At 41.0% G+C, this 19,859-nt stretch overlaps 1 protein-coding gene and 1 non-coding gene across 2 annotated transcripts in view; one reads left to right on the top strand and one right to left on the bottom strand.

Moving 5' to 3' along the window:
• The window catches only part of LOC115083187 (zinc finger protein 268-like), a 127,541-nt gene that overhangs the window by 68,603 nt on the left and 39,079 nt on the right, over window positions 1-19,859 (bottom strand). The window lies entirely within an intron of this gene.
• On the top strand, window positions 18,776-18,848 carry TRNAV-UAC. Its single transcript has one exon. It is a non-coding gene; the product is annotated as a tRNA-Val (tRNA).

Here is a 19,859-nt window from a genome sequence, read left to right as displayed (position 1 = left end):
TATACTGTAACCTTGTACTCACAGCTACATACAAACCGGGGTGATATGTATATTATACAGGAACCTCTGGTATATAAATTATTTAAATAATAATAATAATATATCGGTATATCAATCTGAGCATTAAATGTTGCAGTGAAGCTAAAAAATAAAGCTGTTAATAAAAATTATCATTAGAAAATGCCAAATATTAAAAATTGAATTAGAAAAGGCACCAACATATCAGTAAGTAGTTATAAAAGGAAATCTTTTGTATATCGAATCTCACACAAGGACTATAAATGATGTACATTTAAAAAGGCATGATACACTTATCTAAAAATCAAAATTATGAAAACAATCAAAAGGTTATAGTGTAGTCAATATCACTATCCAAATGGTAACATCAGAGCCTTATACTGAAACTCACAGGATATATGTGTAAAAATTGTAAACTTAAGCATAATAGGACTAAACAACTTTTAGCGCTACAAACAAATTTTTACCGCTGAAACTTGACATGAGACATAATTAAAAAGCAAATCCTTTAATAATCCCTAAGTTATTATAATATATATGAGGTAATACTATTTTACAAATAGATAGAAAGAACTTCCGAAGTATTAATTCAAAGATCGGCTAAGGGCTATCTACTTTACCTTGTCAGTCAGTGAACAACTCACGGAAAATGGCACTGCAACTAAGGAGCGTTCCCCGCTAAGTAGTCATTTAAATAGCGTGTTTCAAAAGCAGACCGCGCCAAAACACTATCACATCATTTCCTGTGAAATGTGTCAATCATGTCAGAAATTACAATATAAAGCCAAGGTATAATAAACAAAACATAAAATCAGAGAAGGATTTGTATAATAATTAGAGACACCACGTCAAAAGCGAACCACAGTCATATTACAGCATGGTTATTGTGTAAACACCTAAACATGAAACTAAGTTAAAAGCAATTGGAGATGTTTATATCATGGACACTAAATCACCACAGAGTCACTATGTAACGTTTAGAGTGCCTGAAAACATTTGTATCAAGAACGTAGCACTTTGAATCAATACTGTGTCTATATCAAGTTGGAACCCCTAAATAATGTTTAAACCAACAGAGGAGAGACTAATGAAAACAGGGTCACAAAGTGACGTGCGGAACATAAAGGAAGAGAAAATATTATTAAGTGTAAATAATACATCTTCATCAGACCATGGTCAATATTTGACAATTGAAACGCAGGAATACCATTGTTTTTATATAAGTGACAGCAGATCAATTGTATATAGGTGTTTCTAGCCAAAGGCAACTTCTTTAGTACTCCCTAAGTTGTTTTAATATATATGAAATAATACTCAACAGATTATTTTATAGAACTTCCGAAAATATTAATTCAAAAGTCAGCTAAGAGCCATCTACTTTACCTTGTCAGTCAGTGGATATCTCGCAATATTGGCACTGCAACTAAGGAGCGTTCCCCGCTAGGAAGTCATTTAAATAGCGTACTTCAAGAACAAACCGCGCCAAAAAACTATGACGTCATTTCCTGTGAAATGTGTCAATTATGTCAAAAATTGCAACGTAAGGACAAATAATAATATAAAATCAAAAAAGCGATTGTAAAAGACCAATTTGTATAGTGATTATAGACATGACTATTTAGAGACGTGACGTCATTCCCTAAAAGAACCACAGTCATGTACAGCATTATTATTGTGTAAACACCTAGACATGAAACTAAGTTGAATACAACTAGACATGATTATATCATGGTCACTAAATCAACACAGAGTCACTATGTAACGTATAGAGTGCTAGAAAACATTTGTATCAAAAACATAGCACTTTAGATCAATACTATGTCTGTATCAAATCAGAACCCCTAAATAACATTTAAACAAACAGAGGACAAACTAAATGTATGAAAACTGCATATCTATTAAAACAGGGTCACTGAGTGACGTGCGGGACATAGAGGCATGATCACTATTAAACGATTGGAACACAGGAATATAACTGATTTTATATAGGTGACAGCAGATCAATTATATATATTTTTTTATAAAAAAAACAGAAAAATCTATTTCTTGATTTAAACCTGCCGGTTCTACAGTATTGAATTTAAAAATGAGACGTTGTTCCATGCGTAATAAGGTCTTATCCAAATCTCCCCCTCTCCAATTAGAATTTGGTTTGTATAATACACAGAATTTGTAGTCTTCAAAATTATGGTTAGCTTGATTGGAATGCTCGACCATTGGTTTCCCTTCTAACTTCCTGTTAATTGCACTCCTGTGTTCAATCAGACGTTTGTTGAGGGGTTGAATGGTCTTCACAGAGCACACTGAGCAGTGACCACAAAGACTTGAGACCTCCTGGTCACTACCCTTGTGGTCACTGCTCAGTGTGCTCTGTGAATCCGAAGGCTAAACAGGTTTTGTTCAGTAATCAATCAGAACCATACAAACTGACGAAATTCACTAACTGCAAAAGTGAGGGCGTAGTTTATGTAGCATACTGTAATTGCAATAAATTTTATATTGGGAAGACCATTCGACCCCTCAACAAACGTCTGATTGAACACAGGAGTGCGATTAACAGGAAGTTAGAAGGGAAACCAATGGTCGAGCATTCCAATCAAGCTAACCATAATTTTGAAGACTACAAATTCTGTGTATTATACAAACCAAATTCTAATTGGAGAGGGGGAGATTTGGATAAGACCTTATTACGCATGGAACAACGTCTCATTTTTAAATTCAATACTGTAGAACCGGCAGGTTTAAATCAAGAAATAGATTTTTCTGTTTTTTTATAAAAATATATATATAATTGATCTGCTGTCACCTATATAAAATCAGTTATATTCCTGTGTTCCAATCGTTTAATAGTGATCATGCCTCTATGTCCCGCACGTCACTCAGTGACCCTGTTTTAATAGATATGCAGTTTTCATACATTTAGTTTGTCCTCTGTTTGTTTAAATGTTATTTAGGGGTTCTGATTTGATACAGACATAGTATTGATCTAAAGTGCTATGTTTTTGATACAAATGTTTTCTAGCACTCTATACGTTACATAGTGACTCTGTGTTGATTTAGTGACCATGATATAATCATGTCTAGTTGTATTCAACTTAGTTTCATGTCTAGGTGTTTACACAATAATAATGCTGTACATGACTGTAGTTCTTTTAGGGAATGACGTCACGTCTCTAAATAGTCATGTCTATAATCACTATACAAATTGGTCTTTTACAATCGCTTTTTTGATTTTATATTATTATTTGTCCTTACGTTGCAATTTTTGACATGATTGACACATTTCACAGGAAATGACGTCATAGTTTTTTGGCGCGGTTTGTTCTTGAAGTACGCTATTTAAATGACTTCCTAGCGGGGAACGCTCCTTAGTTGCAGTGCCAATATTGCGAGATATCCACTGACTGACAAGGTAAAGTAGATGGCTCTTAGCTGACTTTTGAATTAATATTTTCGGAAGTTCTATAAAATAATCTGTTGAGTATTATTTCATGTATATTAAAACAACTTAGGGAGTACTAAAGAAGTTGCCTTTGGCTAGAAACACCTATATACAATTGATCTGCTGTCACTTATATAAAAACAATGGTATTCCTGCGTTTCAATTGTCAAATATTGACCATGGTCTGATGAAGATGTATTATTTACACTTAATAATATTTTCTCTTCCTTTATGTTCCGCACGTCACTTTGTGACCCTGTTTTCATTAGTCTCTCCTCTGTTGGTTTAAACATTATTTAGGGGTTCCAACTTGATATAGACACAGTATTGATTCAAAGTGCTACGTTCTTGATACAAATGTTTTCAGGCACTCTAAACGTTACATAGTGACTCTGTGGTGATTTAGTGTCCATGATATAAACATCTCCAATTGCTTTTAACTTAGTTTCATGTTTAGGTGTTTACACAATAACCATGCTGTAATATGACTGTGGTTCGCTTTTGACGTGGTGTCTCTAATTATTATACAAATCCTTCTCTGATTTTATGTTTTGTTTATTATACCTTGGCTTTATATTGTAATTTCTGACATGATTGACACATTTCACAGGAAATGATGTGATAGTGTTTTGGCGCGGTCTGCTTTTGAAACACGCTATTTAAATGACTACTTAGCGGGGAACGCTCCTTAGTTGCAGTGCCATTTTCCGTGAGTTGTTCACTGACTGACAAGGTAAAGTAGATAGCCCTTAGCCGATCTTTGAATTAATACTTCGGAAGTTCTTTCTATCTATTTGTAAAATAGTATTACCTCATATATATTATAATAACTTAGGGATTATTAAAGGATTTGCTTTTTAATTATGTCTCATGTCAAGTTTCAGCGGTAAAAATATGTTTGTAGCGCTAAAAGTTGTTTAGTCCTATTATGCTTAAGTTTACAATTTTTACACATATACCCTGTGAGTTTCAGTATAAGGCTCTGATGTTACCATTTGGATAGTGATATTGACTACACTATAACCTTTTGATTGTTTTCATAATTTTGATTTTTAGATAAGTGTATCATGCCTTTTTAAATGTACATCATTTATAGTCCTTGTGTGAGATTCGATATACAAAAGATTTCCTTTTATAACTACTTACTGATATGTTGGTGCCTTTTCTAATTCAATTTTTAATATTTGGCATTTTCTAATGATAATTTTTATTAACAGCTTTATTTTTTAGCTTCACTGCAACATTTAATGCTCAGATTGATATACCGATATATGTAGCTGTGAGTACAAGGTTACAGCATAAAGGTAATGTCTCCAGTTTATTTTAAAGAAATACATTTTTATTTATAAGAATGTTCTCTTAAAAATTATTGGGTGTGTTAAAAATATTGTTGTTTTAAAATTTTATCAGGTTTAAATAGAATAAATGGGTTGTGTTGTACACCGATGATGTTAATATGTATGGTATGTATGTATATTATGTATATTATGACTGTAGACTATATTGGCGGATGGATATAGTAACAAGCAATCACCTTCTAGTGGATTGTTTAATAACTTTTAGCACATTGCGTAATAAGTTTTTATAGAATATGGTTGTGGTAATGTTTATTGTTCTTGATTGTTTTAGCCCCTGATGCAGCCTTTTGGCGAAACTCAGCTTTAATTTTGAGTCGGGCTTTTCCAATAAAAGTTGTTCCACGGTGTAAGGTAGTCCCTTCTGTTTTTTTGCTTTAACCCTGCCTTGTCAGTACCTCAGTGCCTCTTCTTGGAGTCAACCTTGGCTCTCTGACCTGGCCGTACTTACTTTGTTCCATGCATTCCACCTTGTACCTTGTCTTGCAGCCAACTCAGCCCTTTCCTTGACTTTACTTGTGGCCTCTGGGCCTGCTCTTAGCTTGTACCTTGTCTTGTGGCCTACTCAGGCCTTTCCTTGTCTTGTGGCCTCTGGGTCTTTTGCCTCACCTAATGGCCTCCAGGCCTTAAGCCTAGTGGCTTACAGACCTTCTGCCTCACTGCCTTCGGGAAGAAAAAAAAAACACCTTACTGTGGATACAGTTCTATCTTCTTGCCGGCAGATGACATCATCCAGATCATGGCAAATTCACGCTGCTTCAGGGGTCTGTAGTGGGATCTGTGCTATGTAGCATATTCATAAATGATTTGGAGAGAGGAACGAGTGATGTGACCAAATTTGCAGATGATACAAAATTGTTTCATGTCATTAAAGCAGCAGAGGATTGTGAAGAACTGCAGAAGGACCTAGTGAGATTAGGAGACTGGGCTTCTAAATGGCAGATGCAATTTAATGTGGGTAAGTGCAAAGTAATGCACGTGGGGGAAAAAAAATCCCAACTACAGATTCACGATGCTGGGTTCTGTGTTAGGAGTCACCACCCAAGAAAAGTCCATTATTAAGGTGGAGTTGCAGAAATCCACTGCTTATTCTTGTCTTAAAAGGACCTCGGAGTCCTTGTAGATAACAGTTTTTGAAATCTTCAGCTCAGTGTGCAGCAGCAGTAAAAAAGGCAAATAGAATGTTAGGAATTCTTTGGCAAGGAATAGAGAACAAACCTGAGAATGTCATAATGCCCCGGTACAGATCCATGATACAACTGCACCTTGAGTACTGTGTGAAGTTCTAGTCACTCCAGCTCAAAAAAGTCATAGCAATCAAATAAAAGATACAGGGAAGAGCAACAAAAATGATAAAAGGGAGTGGAAAGGATCCCTTATGGAGAAAGGCTAAACAGGTTAGTGCTCTTTAGCTTGGAAAAGAGACTGAGAGGGGATATGTTGGAGCCAATTGGCAATATTGATTACAATATTATCAAATTTGACTTAATAACTGGGGCGGGGAGTGGACGTGGAAGTTCGGGGGCGGGGCAGAGGCAGGACCGAGGCCTCCGGCACAGCAGCCGTGCCGGGGAATCATGCGCCGGCACTTGGCCGGCATATGCACCTTCACCTGCCCAGAGGCAGGCGTAAATAAAAAAATAAAGGTAGGGGGGACTTAGGTAGGGCTGGGGGGGCGGGTTAGATAGGGGAAGGGAGGGAAAGGTGGGGGAGTGGAAGGAAAATTCCCTCTGAGGCCGCTCCGATTTCGGAGCAGCCTCGGAGGGAACTGGGAAAGCCATCGGGGCTCCCTTAAGGCTCAGCGTTCGCAAGGTGCACAAGTGTGCACCCCCTTGTGCGTGCCGACTCCGGATTTTATAATATGCGCGCAGCTGCACGCACATGTTATAAAATTGGGCATAGATACAAAAATCTGGCCCTAAGAATTTAGCTCAGGCATGGACAATCCTGAAAGCCAAAACCAGATTTATTCCTCACATTAGAAAAGGTGGAAGGAAATCTAGATGTCTACAAGCATGGTTAAAAGGTGAGGTGGAGAGGCTATAATATCTAAAAGAACATCTTTCAAGAAATGGAAAAGGGATCCAAATGAAGAAAACAGGAACCAGCATAAGCACTGGCAAGTCAGATATGTTTATAAATTATCTTGAAATGGGAACAAAATGTGAGGTGATCAAATTTGCCGAAGACACAAAATAATTCAAAAATTTTAAATCAAAAGAGGATTGTGAGAAATTGCAAGAGAACACTGCAAACTGGGAGACTGGGCATGCAAATGGAAAATTAAATTGAATGTGGACAAAGGCAAAGTGATGCACTTAGGGAAGAGTAACCCAAATTATAGCTACACAACGCAAGGTTCCACATTAGGAGTCACCACTCAGGAAAAGGGTTTAGGTGTCATTGTTGAAAATACATTGAAATCTTCTGCTCAGTGTGCAGCAGCAGCCATGAAAGCAAATAGAATGCTAGAGAATAAAATAGAATATCATAATGCATCTGGTCACTACATCTCAAAAAATATATAGCAAAATTAGAAAAGGTACAGAGAAGGGTGACCAAAATGATAAAGGGGATGGAACAATTCCCCTATGAAGAAAGGCTAAAGAGGTTAGGACTCTTCAACTTGGAGAAGAGACGGCTGAGGGGAGATATGATAGAGGTCTATAAAATAATGAGTGGCATGGAATGAGTAAACATTAATTAGTTGTTTATTCTTTCACAAAATACAAAGACCAAGGGGCACACAATGAAGCTACTAGATAATACATTTAAAAATAATAAGAGAAAATATTTTTTTACTCAATGCATAATTAAGCTCTGGAAGTCATTGCCAGAAGATGTGGTGAAAGCTATTACTGTAGCTGCATTTAAAAATGGTTTGGACAAGTTCCTGGAGGAAAAGACCATTAACCATTATTAAGGTAGAGTTGCAGAAATCCACTGCTGATTCTTGGGATAAGCAGCTTGGACTCTTATCTACCCCTTGGGATCCTGCCAGGTACTTGTGACCTGGCTTGGCCACTGTTGGAAACAGGATGCTGGGCTTGATGGTCCTTTGGTCTGAATCAGTATGGCAAGTCTTGTTATGTAACAACCAAGTCTTTACCAGTTTCCTGAAGGTCAGGAAGTAAGAGGCAAGCCCAATGTGAGGAGGGGGAGGAAACGCCATAGGGTTGGGGAAGCACGTGCAAAAGTTCTCTTTCTGGTTTTCACGAAGCACGTAGCTAATGGTCAAGGGATCTCAAGGCAGCCCTGAGACAGCAAATATAATGAGCATGAAGTCCCAGAGGGGGGAGAGGGGGCTGTTGAGGGAGGTTGGAGTTAGGTCTTTGAGGAATTATTCCATGCTTGGATCACTCATTATTCAGACACTGAATTCACAGGGCAAAGAGAAAATGGGCAATCAAATGAACCAAGGATTGCATTTCTTTTATGAAAACAGTATCTGCACAATAAAGACTGCATACAAGTCAGAGTAATGAGGATTTCAGGGATGGCTGAGACACAGGAACACGATTACTGAAACACACTTTACTTCCACGCATTTGCTCTAGATAGAGGCGAACGATGACTTCACGTCCCCAGGTAGTCACATGAATTTTGCACCAATGGAAAGCTCTTGATTTGGAAAATATGATTCCTAATTTGCCGAGTGATACATATAGGAAAGAATAAAATACTCCTATTTGATATTTTTATTATAACCCCCCCTCCCTTATAGTTCCTTTGGCCATTAGGGTCAGCCATCCTAGCAGTCAAAGAATTAAGCCTGGATTGTACCTACAATTGGACAGATTTCCTTTGGCAGTTTGCACATGTTGCAATTGTAGAACATATGTCAAGTCTTGCTTGGAAGTTTTTATTGAGCTGCATCAAAGACAGGTGGAACCACTTCTAAGTCCTGGTGTCTGATGACCTTCTGTCTCCCTGCACGTGATATGGGATAGTCATGAGCAAAACCCCGATCATCTTGTTTCATGGCACACCTGGCACAAGGTTCACTCTGTTGTGGCACACCAACCACTTCCCCATCATCACTTTTTCTTTTCTTCCCTCTCCCCCCCCCCCCCCCAAATCCCTTGGTACCATTACATTTCTCTTCTCTTCTTTCTTCATCCAGCCCCCTGGCGACATCACCTTCTCCCTTTCCCACCCCCCAGCATCATCATCACTTTCTCTAGACCTCCACTTCTTTCCCCCCTGGCATCATCATCTCTCCTCTCCAACCATCTCTTCCTTTCCCCATCATTATCACCTTCCCTCTCTCCCCTACCTCTGCATAATTACCACCTTCTTGATCCCTCCATCTGTTCTCCTCACCACAAGCAATATCATCACCTTCCCTTTCCCACTACCCTTCTCCTCACCCCCTGGCATTATCACCTTCTCTCTCCCTCCTTATCTTCTGCTCCTCTCCTGCCATCATCAAGTCTTTCCTTCTACCCCTCTTCCCCACCCCCTGGTATCATCACCTTCCCGTTCTCCCAATCCCTGATATCATCATTACCTTCCCTCTCCCCCATCCCCTAACATCATTACCTTCCCTCTCCCCCACCCCCTAGCATCATCACCTTCCCTCTCCCCCACCCCCTAACATCATCACCTTCCCTCTCCCCCATCCCCTAGCACCATCACCTTCCCTCTCCCCCACCCCCTAACATCATTACCTTCCCTCTCCCTCCCTCTTCTCCATCCCCTGGTATCATCACCTTCCCTTTCCCTCACCTTCAGGATTCATCACCTTCTCTATTCCTCCACACCCCAGAAGCATCAACGTCCCACTCCATCCACCTCTTCCTCCATGCTTGAATCATCATCATCATTACCTTCTCCTCTCCACCTCCTCACTACTGGTAACATCATTGTCACCACCATCCCTTTCTTTCTACCCTTCTCCCTCACCTCCTGGCATCATCATCACCTTCTCTCTCCCTCCATCTCTTTTCCTTGCCCCAGCATCATCATCATCATCAGCTTCCCTTTTCCTCTATCCCTCTCCCTCACCCCTGGCATAAGAACATAAGAACATGCCATACTGGGTCAGACCAAGGGTCCATCAAGCCCAGCATCCTGCTTCCAACAGTGGCCAAAACCAGGCCATAAGAACCTGCCAAGTACCTAAAATTTAAATAGATCTCAAGCTAATATTGCTTATTAATTAATAGCAGTTTGTGGATTTTTCCTATAGGAACTTATCCAAACCTTTTTTAAACCCAGTTACACTAACTGCTGTGACCACATCCTCTGGCAATGAATTCCAGAGCTTAACTATGCATTGAGTGAAAAAGAATATCCTTTTGTTTTAAATGAGCTACTTGCTAACTTCATGGAGTGTCCCCCTCTGCCTCCACCTACTGCATCATCACCTTCCCTCTCTCTCTACCCCTGGCATCATCACTTTCTCTTCCCTCTCCCTCTCCCCCCCCTCCAATCACCTTCTCTTCCCTTCCACCCTCTGGCATCACCTGCCCTCTCCCTCACTTCCTGGCATCATCACCTTCTCCCTCTCGCTTTCCACTCCTCTTCCCCACCAACATAATCATCATCATAATCTTCCATCTCCCTCACCCCATCATCAACTTCTTTTCCCTTTCCCTCTACCCCACTGGCATCACCTTCCCTTTCCCTCCACCTCTCATTCCCATCCCCATGAAGCTTACTTGTACAGAAGTCTGTACAGGGCCCGATGAAGTTTCCGATGCTGAGGAGAGCCAGCAGAGGGAAAAGCAGGAGCAGCTGCAGATAAGCACTGCTCTGACTCGCCCTGCTGGTGGAAGGACATCCTGGGAGCCAGGAAGGAAACAGGAAATGAGACGCAGCTGCAGCACACCTGCACTCTTTTTCACTCAACGCACAATAAAGCTCTGGAATTTGTTGTCAGAGGATATGGTTAGTGCAGTTAGTATAGCTGGGTTCAAAAAGGTTTGGATAAGTTCTTGGAGGAGAAGTCCATTAATGGCTATTAATCAATTATACTTAGGGAATAGCCACTGCTATTAATTGCATCAGTAGCATGGGTTCTTCTTAGTGTTTGTGTAATTGCCAGGTTCTTGTGGCCTGGTTTTGGCCTCTGTTGGAAACAGGATGTTGGGCTTGATGGACCCTTGGTCTGACCCAGCATGGCAATTTCTTATGTTCTTATGTTCTTCTCCAGCCACCACATGTAGGTTGGGAAACGCTGTCAGAGCAGGAGATAGAGTAAGAGATCTGAATATTCAGCCTCTCCTCATAAGGTTTCCAATACCGACCCCACACCATTTTGGTCACCCTTCTCTGGACCGCCTCCATCCTATCTCTATCCCTTATGAGAGACGGTCTCCAGAATTGAACACAGTACTCCAGGTGAGGCCTCACTAAGGACCTGTACAAAGGCATTATCACTTCCTTTTTCTAACTGGATATCCCTCTCTCTATAAAGCCCGGCATTCTTCTGGCTTTAGCTATCGCCTTGTCACATTGCTTCGTGGCCTTCAGCTCGCCAGACGCTATCATCCCTAGGTCTCTCTCCCAGTCCATGCACTTTGGAATTTCACCCCCCAACACAGCTCTTTTGGATTACCGCATCCCAGATGCATGACTCTGCATTTCTTGACATCGAATCCCAGATGGCAAGTATTTCACCACTCTTCAAATTTTCTTAAATCACTTTTCATTCTCTCTACTCCTTCAGGCATGTCCACTCTTTTGCAGATCTTAGTAACATCCACAAATAAAAGGTACAGAGAAGGACAGCCAAAATGATAAAGGGGAATGGAACAGCTCCCCTATGAGGAAAGGCTGAAGAGGTTAGGACTTTTCAGCTTGGAGAAGAGACGGCTGAGGGGGGATATGATAGAGGTGTTTAAAATCATGAGAGGTCTAGAACGGGTAGATGTGAATCGGTTATTTACTCTTTCGGATAGTAGAAAGACTAGGGGCACTCCATGAAGTTAGCATGGGGCACATTTAAAACTAATCGGAGAAAGTTCTTTTTTACTCAACGCACAATTAAACTCTGGAATTTGTTACCAGGGGATGTGGTTAGTGCACTTGGTGTAGCTGTGTTTAAAAAAGGATTGGATAAGTTCTTGGAGAAGTCCATTACCTGCTATTAAGTTCACTTAGAGAATAGCCACTGCCATTAGCAATGGTTACATGGAATAGACTTAGTTTTTGGGTACTTGCCAGGTTCTTATGGCCTGGATTGGCCACTGTTGGAAACAGGATGCTGGGCTTGATGGATCCTTGGTCTGACCCAGTATGGCATGTTCTTAACTTTATCTTTGTTGCGACCGTCGCTGCCCGACATCTCCACTCCACCCACCTTACCTCTTTGGCGACTCCCTCTTTGTTTGAAGAAGTTTGGCTGCTGCGGCGTCATCTTGCCGACCTTCTCCAGCGTCCCCATACCGGCTTGACACTGCCTTTCCGCCATGTTCTCCTGAGGGCTAAGGGCGCGCGCGTGGCACGGCCCCAACTCAAGTACCAGCTGTGGCGCAAACCTCAGGGGCGTCCCCCTGAGATGACGTCATCATTGCCAGATATTTAAGGTCTCTTGTTTTGCTAGCTATTCGAGTTAACAAAGGTTAAAGGGTTTACTACCTAGCTGCCTCCAGGTATCGCTGCAGATGCGATTCGCTTTCCGCTTACCTTGCTACTCTGCCTCCTCGGACTTTACCAGGGGTACCTGCTCCTTGGGGGCCTCGCTCTCTCCTTTGCTTTTTAGGTCGCAGTCTGGAACCGGTACTCGCTCCTCGAGGGCCCACATTCCCGGACCTGCTACTGAATGTAACTTCTGCCAGGAAGTCACCGCTGCCTACAACACCAGTGAGTTACCATCTCTCTCTCAGAGCTTTCCCTGGAATCAGGTACTCGCTCCTCGAGGGCCTAATTCATTCCAGCTCCTGGGCTGTTCTAAAAGGATATCTTGTGAGTGTACCATCAAGGTTCTGTTCCTGAACTCTGCATACTCCGTCTACTCACTATCTCAGTTTCTCTACAGCTCAGCCTTCCTGGGATTGTTATTCCAGTGCCTGAGGGACTACAGCCCAGCCGGGCTTCTCCAGCTCACTACTGCCACCTCTGGTGATTCTCAAAAACAGTTTAATAAAAGAACTAGTGCGTGTCTGTCTCCCAACTCTGAGCCTGACCAGTGGTCCCTCTCGGGATCTTCCCCCGGGGGCGTGGTCATCTGCCACTGGCCAAGGATCCATCCACAACCATCACAAATAATAACAATCTTCCCAAAACCGATCCCTGTGGTACTCCAGTAAACACTGTTCTCTCTTCAGGGTAGGTTCCATTTACCATTACATACTATGTCCTGTCAGTCAACCCGTTTGTAATCCACTTCACCACCTTGGCACCTACTCCCAAGCTTCTCATTTTATTCCTGAGCCTCTTATGCAGGACCATATCAAAAGTTTAGCTGAAATCCAACTACATCACATCGCGCGCTCTTCCTCAAACTATTTTCAACCTAGTCCTTAGTGGAACACAGTATTTGGTGCAAGAGGTAACTATGTTGGAGTCACTTGGCAATAGTGATGACCACATAATCACATTTGACTTAATAAATAGACAGACTCTAATTGAAATCTACTGTGCCAGGCTGTTGCAGATGTGAGTAATATCCACAAATAGACAAACGTTACCTTCTACCCTTCCACAATATCACTTACAAAATATTGAATAGATCTGGTCCCTAAACTAATCCCTGTGGCACGCCACTTAACACTATTCTTTCTTCAGAATAGGTTCCATTTACCATTGTACGCTGTCTCCTGTCAAGCAGTTTGTAATCCACTCCACCACCTTGGTGCCAACTCACAAGTTTCTCATTTTATTCACAAGACTGCTATATAGGACTGTATCAAAAGCTTTGCTGAAATCCAAATATATCACATTGAGCACTATTCCTCAAATCAATTCTCTAGTCACCCAATCAAAAAAAATCAAATCAGATTTGCCTGAAAGGACCTTCCCCTGCTGAATCCATGCTGCCTCGGATCCAGCAACTCGCCGGATTGTAGATAGTTCACTATCCTTAACTTCAGCAGAGTATCCATTAATTTTTCCATCACCAAGGTGAGGCTAACCAGCCTATAGTTTCCATTCTCCTCTCTGTGACCACCATTACATAGTGGGACCACCACCGCTCTACTCCAAGCACAGGGCACCAACTCCCGAATCCAGGGATTTGTTGAAAAGGTCATTCAGCAGAGCTCCAACATATATCTGAGCTCACTTAGTATCCTAGGATGTACCTCATCCGGCCCCATGACATAAGAACATAAGAAATTGCCATGCTGGGTCAGACCAAGGGTCCATCAAGCCCAGCATCCTGTTTCCAACAGAGGTCAAAACCAGGCCACAAGAACCTGGCAATTACCCAAACACTAAGAAGATCCCATGCTACTGATGCAATTAATAGCAGTGGCTATTCCCTAAGTAAAATTGATTAATAGCCATTAATGGACTTCTCCTCCAAGAACTTATCCAAACCTTTTTTGAACCCAGCTACACTAACTGCACTAACCACATCCTCTGGCAACAAATTCCAGAGCTTTACTGTGCGTTGAGTGAAAAAGAATTTTCTCTGATTAGTCTTAAATGTGCTACTTGCTAACTTCATGGAATGCCCCCTAGTCCTTCTATTATTCGAAAGTGAAAATAACCGAGTGACATCTACTCATTCAAGACCTCTCATGATCTTAAAGACCTCTATCATATCCCTCCTCAGCCGTCTCTTCTCCAAGCTGAACAGCTCTAATCTCTTCAGCCTATCCTCATAGGGAAGCTGTTCCATCCCCTTTATCATTTTGGTTGCCCTTCTCTGTACCTTCTCCATCGCAACTATATCTTTTTTTAGATGCGGCGACCAGAATTGTACCCAGTATTCAAGATGTGGTCTCACCCTGGAGCGATATAGAGGCATTATGACATTTTCCGTTCTATTAACCATTCCCTTCCTAATAATTCCTAACATTCTGTTTGCTTTTTTGACTGCTGCAGCACACTGAGCTGACGATTTTAAAGTATTATCCACTATGATGCCTAGATCTTTTTCCTGGGTGGTAGCTCCTAATATGGAACCTAACATCATGTAACTACAGCAACGGTTATTTTTCCCTATATGCAACACCTTGCACTTGTCCACATTAAATTTCATCTGCCATTTGGATGCCCAATCTTCAAGTCTTGCAAGGTCCTCCTGCAATGTATCACAGTCTGCTTGTGATTTAACTACTCTAAATAATTTTGTATCATCTGCAAATTTGATAACCTCACTCGTCGTATTCCTTTCCAGATCATTTATATATATATAGAAAAGCACCGGTCCAAGTACAGATCCCTGAGGCACTCCACTGTTTACCCTTTTCCACTGAGAAAATTGACCATTTAATCCTACTCTCTGTTTCCTGTCTTTTAACCAGCTTGTGATCCACGAAAGGACATCGCCTCCTATCCCATGACTTTTTAGTTTACGTAGAAGCCTCTCATGAGGGACTTTGTCAAACGCCTTCTGAAAATCCAAATACACTAGATCTACCGGTTCACCTTTATCCACATGTTTATTAACCCCTTAAAAAAAAAAGAAGCAGATTTGTCAGGCAAGACTTCCCTTGGGTAAATCCATGTTGACTATGTTCCATTAAATCATGTCTTTCTATATACTTTACAATTTTGTTCTTGAGAATAGTTTCCACTATTTTTCCCAGCACTGAAGTCAGGCTCACTGGTCTATAGTTACCTGGATCGCTCCTGGAGCCTTTTTTAAATATTGGGGTTACATTGGCCACCCTCCAGTCTTCAGGTACAATGGATGATTTTAATGATAGGTTACAAATTTTAACTAATAGATCAGAAATTTCATTTTTGAGTTCCTTCAGAACCCTAGGATGCATACCATTCGGTCCAGGTGATTTGCTACTCTTTAGTTTGTCAATCTGGCCTACTACATCTTCCAGGTTCACAGTGATTTCGTTCAGTTCGTCTGACTCATCACCCCTGACCTTATCCACTTTCAGTTTTCCTAGCTCTTCCCATACATTCTCTTCCATAAATGGAGTTTCATCCACCCCACTCCCATCTACAGTTTTTATCAACCAGCAATGGTCCTTCTCCAAGTACTTCTTTAGGGAACACTGAGCTTTTTGTTTAATATGTCTGCCATTTCTTCGGCTCTCTCCACACATTATTCCTTGTCTCTTTTCAATTTCACTACACCACATCAGGGCTCCCTTCTTTCTCTGATATATCTAAGAAAATGTTTTGTCACCTCACGTTACCTCTTTGACAATCCTTTTTTCCACGTGACCTTTTCCTTTCATCTCCCTCAGTTTTACCAGGTATTCTTCCCTGTGCTTTTCTTTTTGGGATCCTTTATACTTCTTGAACAATGTTCTTTTTGCTTTTAGCCACCTCCTTTGAGAACCAGACCGGTTTCATTTTCTTACTTTTATTTTTTTTACATATAGATATGTTGCTTTTGTAATAGCTCCTTTTAATTTGGCCCACTGTTATTCCACCTCATCCACTATCTCCCAGTCTTCCAGTTCTTCCTTCAAGTACATCCCCATGTTGACAAAGTCCATATTTTTGAAATTCAAAACTCGGGTCTTCGTGTGAGTTCTCTGTATTTTATTTTCGATATCAAACCACACGTAGAGATATTATCCCCATTTGTAAGCATTAGATCAAGTACCACACCTTCCCTCATGGGTTCCATTACCATTTGTTTGAGTAGAGCCCCTTGAAGTGCATCCACTATCTGCACAAGGGATACAACAATCCACATCAGGCAGATTAAAATCTCAACTGGCAACGTCTCCCTTCTTTCCAACCTTTTGGAAGTCTTTGACCAGATCTCTGTCCAGTGCATCTATGAGTCAGAGGCCTGTAGACCACACTGATGTAAATGGAAGCACCATCTTCTTTTTTTAGGACAGCCTATAATGTTTCTTCCCTACCCCACATCCCTTGCATTTCAGTTCGTGAATATTGTTTTTAACATAAAGCACTACTCCTCCCCCTTTTCTGTCCTTCCTTCACAAGCTATAGCCTGGTATGGCTGTATCCCAATCATGAGACTCAGTGAACCAGGTTCTCTGTAACAGCAACGATGTCCAAATCCACTTCCAACATTAAGGCCTGCAGGTCTGGGGTTTTATTGCCCAGACTACGAGCATTTGTGGTCCGAGCTTTCCAACTTTTTTCCCTTGATTTGCTGCTCTTCCTAGTCACCTTTTCTGCTGTTTTGAACTGATTGATGTTGATTTCTCCTCCCAATTACCTTATTGTTTGGGGTGATATGACAGTTTCATTGTCCACCACTTGCCACCCCCAACCTCTAGTTTAAATGGCTGATAATGTATGTTCTGAATTTCTCACTTAGGATCCTTTTTCAAGCTGGTCGAAAGCTGAGTACAGGCACAGACTGAATGCTGGAACTTGCGGGGGCTGGATACAGGTACAGATAGAATGCAGGGATTAGCTGGGACTGGATACAGACACAAAGTGGATATTGGAACTGGCTGGAGCTGGATACAGATAAACTGAATAGTGGGACTGACTGGGGATGGATACATTTTGGTTTTTACCTGCCGGTGCCAGTGCAAAAGTGCGCAATTTTGGACACATTTAAAGTTACTTCATCTGCTCTGCCTTTCCCTCTCCCTCACATCATTGTATATATGTCACCGGGGATGTTAAGATTACTACAACGATTTAACATTTTTCTGTGGTATTATAATGCCCACTGCCTAGTGCCCACTGCACACACTTTGCCTTCTGCCAGGCAAACAGTGAGTGTCATCCTGTCTGCTCTGTCTGCACTATTTCTCTGTCACAGACAGGCTTCACAATACAGCCTGTTATGCTGCACTTTCTGGCCTGCCTTCACTGCTTGCTTATGCCCAGTACTACCTAGCTCCCACTGCCCACAATGTGCCCACTGGCAGTCATACAGAGAATAAATAACTAATCTGAAGAGTAGCTAAGGCTTCAATCACGAAAAAGGAAAAACAGAACAGCAAGCAAAGCAACACAAATCTACAATGATGCAGAGATATTGTGATGCCATGCTGCCTCTATGGTTTGTTTTCCTGTCTTGTGTTAATGGGCTGCCACAGCAAAAATCCTTACCAAGAACTCGGAGAGAGCTCAGTGCTATGCTTTCACACAGACAATGTCTAGAGAAACAATGCAGAGCAAGGCTGTGACATGCTCATTCTTCGAGCTCAGCATCACTGTAACACGCTCTGCGGCATTATAGGAGACTAGGAAAATGCACCGCTGCGATACATCATAACTCTCCTTGCTTGACGGAATGCCAATCCGTCCCTTCTCTGCAGCCTGCCCGCTCCACAGTGTATGAACCTTTCTCCATACATTTGCAACTGTTGCTATGCCTATGATTTCCATGGGTCTTTTGACTATAATTGCTTATAGAAATCATTCTGTTTGACAGAAATGAAACAAGTAGGATTCCTTTAGTTCACGGGTCCCTTCAGCTCATTTTGGACCCTAAGAGTTTGGAGTCAGAGTTTAAAGCTTTTAAAAAAGCTCTAAAAGCATGGCTGTTCGAACAGGCTTATATTGACTATCTTGAAAAAAAGGACTAATTGGTTTAAAGAAACATTATTTTTATCTTTGTTTTATGATCATTTATTAATAATTGATTAACAATTTTATTTTTTATCATATTTTACTGTACCTTTTAGATATTTCAGTTTGATTTTATGATTTTGTAACATGTAAACCGTTGTGATGTATATTATGAACGATGGTATACAAGAATTTTTAATAAATAAACTAAATAAATAAAAAAGAAACAAGTTGGCTCCACTGATTTCATTTTTATATTTTGTTTTCAATGAATGCACTTCTCTAGCTGAGCTGCTTGTTCAATTAGTCCTCCTTTAGTCTGGCATCAAGAGTTCAACAGTTGCTTACAGGTTAAAAGAAGGGGTCAGTTGGTTCCATAGTGTAGTGGGTATCACATCTGCTTTACACGCAGAAGGGCCTGGGTTCAATCCCCAGTGGAGCCATTTTTAACTTGCTGCAGAAACAGGCATGAGTCTGAGTGCAAGGATAACTTAGATACCGAAAAAGCAAGTTGAAGACCAATGGGTTCCATATATGTGCAGTGGAAACCCCACCTGTCAGGTTTTCAGGATATCCACAATCTATATGCGTGGGATAGATTTACAGGCCCTTCCTTCTATGCTTGCTACTTGATCTCATGCAAATTCATAGCAGATATCGTCTTCCCCAGAAGAAGTGTGGGAATGGTTACTGGAGATGAAATAAGGAAGCTTTAGGTAAACTCCTAAACCAACACCTTGTGTGGTAAAAAGAATTGAGTCTCTCACAGGCTTTCTGCTTTGGATATATTTAAAAAAGGTTTTACTGTGAGTTTTTGCCTCTACAGCCAACTTCTTTTCAAATTCTCTCTTAGCCTGTCTTATCAATGTCTTACATTTAACTTGCCAACATTTATGCTTTATCCTATTTTCTTCTGTTGGATCCTTCTTCCAATTTTTGAATGAAGATCTTTTGGCTAAAATAGCTTCTTTCACCTCCCCTTTTAACCACGCCAGTAATCGTTTTGCCTTCTTTCCACCTTTCTTAATGTGTGGAATACATCTGGACTGTGCTTCTAGAATGGTATTTTTTAACAATGACTACGCCTCTTGGACATTTTTTACTTTTGTAGCTGCTCCTTTCAGTTTTTTTCTAACAATTTTTCTCATTTTATCAAAGTTTCTTTTTTGAAAGTTTAGCACGAGAGTCTTGGATTTGCACTTTGTTCCTCTTCTAGTCATTAAATCAAATTTGATCATATTATGATCACTATTGCCAAGCGGCTCCACCACCGTTACTTCTCTCACCAAGTCCTGTGTTCCACTGAGAATTAGATCTAAAATTGCTCCCTCTCTCGTCGGTTCCTGAACCAATTGCTCCATAAAGCTATCATTTATTCCATCCAGGAACGTTATCTCTCTAGCGTGACCTGATGATACATTTACCCAGTCAATATTGGGGTAATTGAAGTCTCC

Source organism: Rhinatrema bivittatum, chromosome 2 (assembly GCF_901001135.1).
Source record: "Rhinatrema bivittatum chromosome 2, aRhiBiv1.1, whole genome shotgun sequence".
Classification (NCBI taxonomy): Eukaryota; Metazoa; Chordata; class Amphibia; order Gymnophiona; family Rhinatrematidae; genus Rhinatrema; species Rhinatrema bivittatum.
The sequence above is the reverse complement of the archived record's forward strand: the minus strand, read 5'-3'. Positions and strand labels throughout refer to the sequence as shown.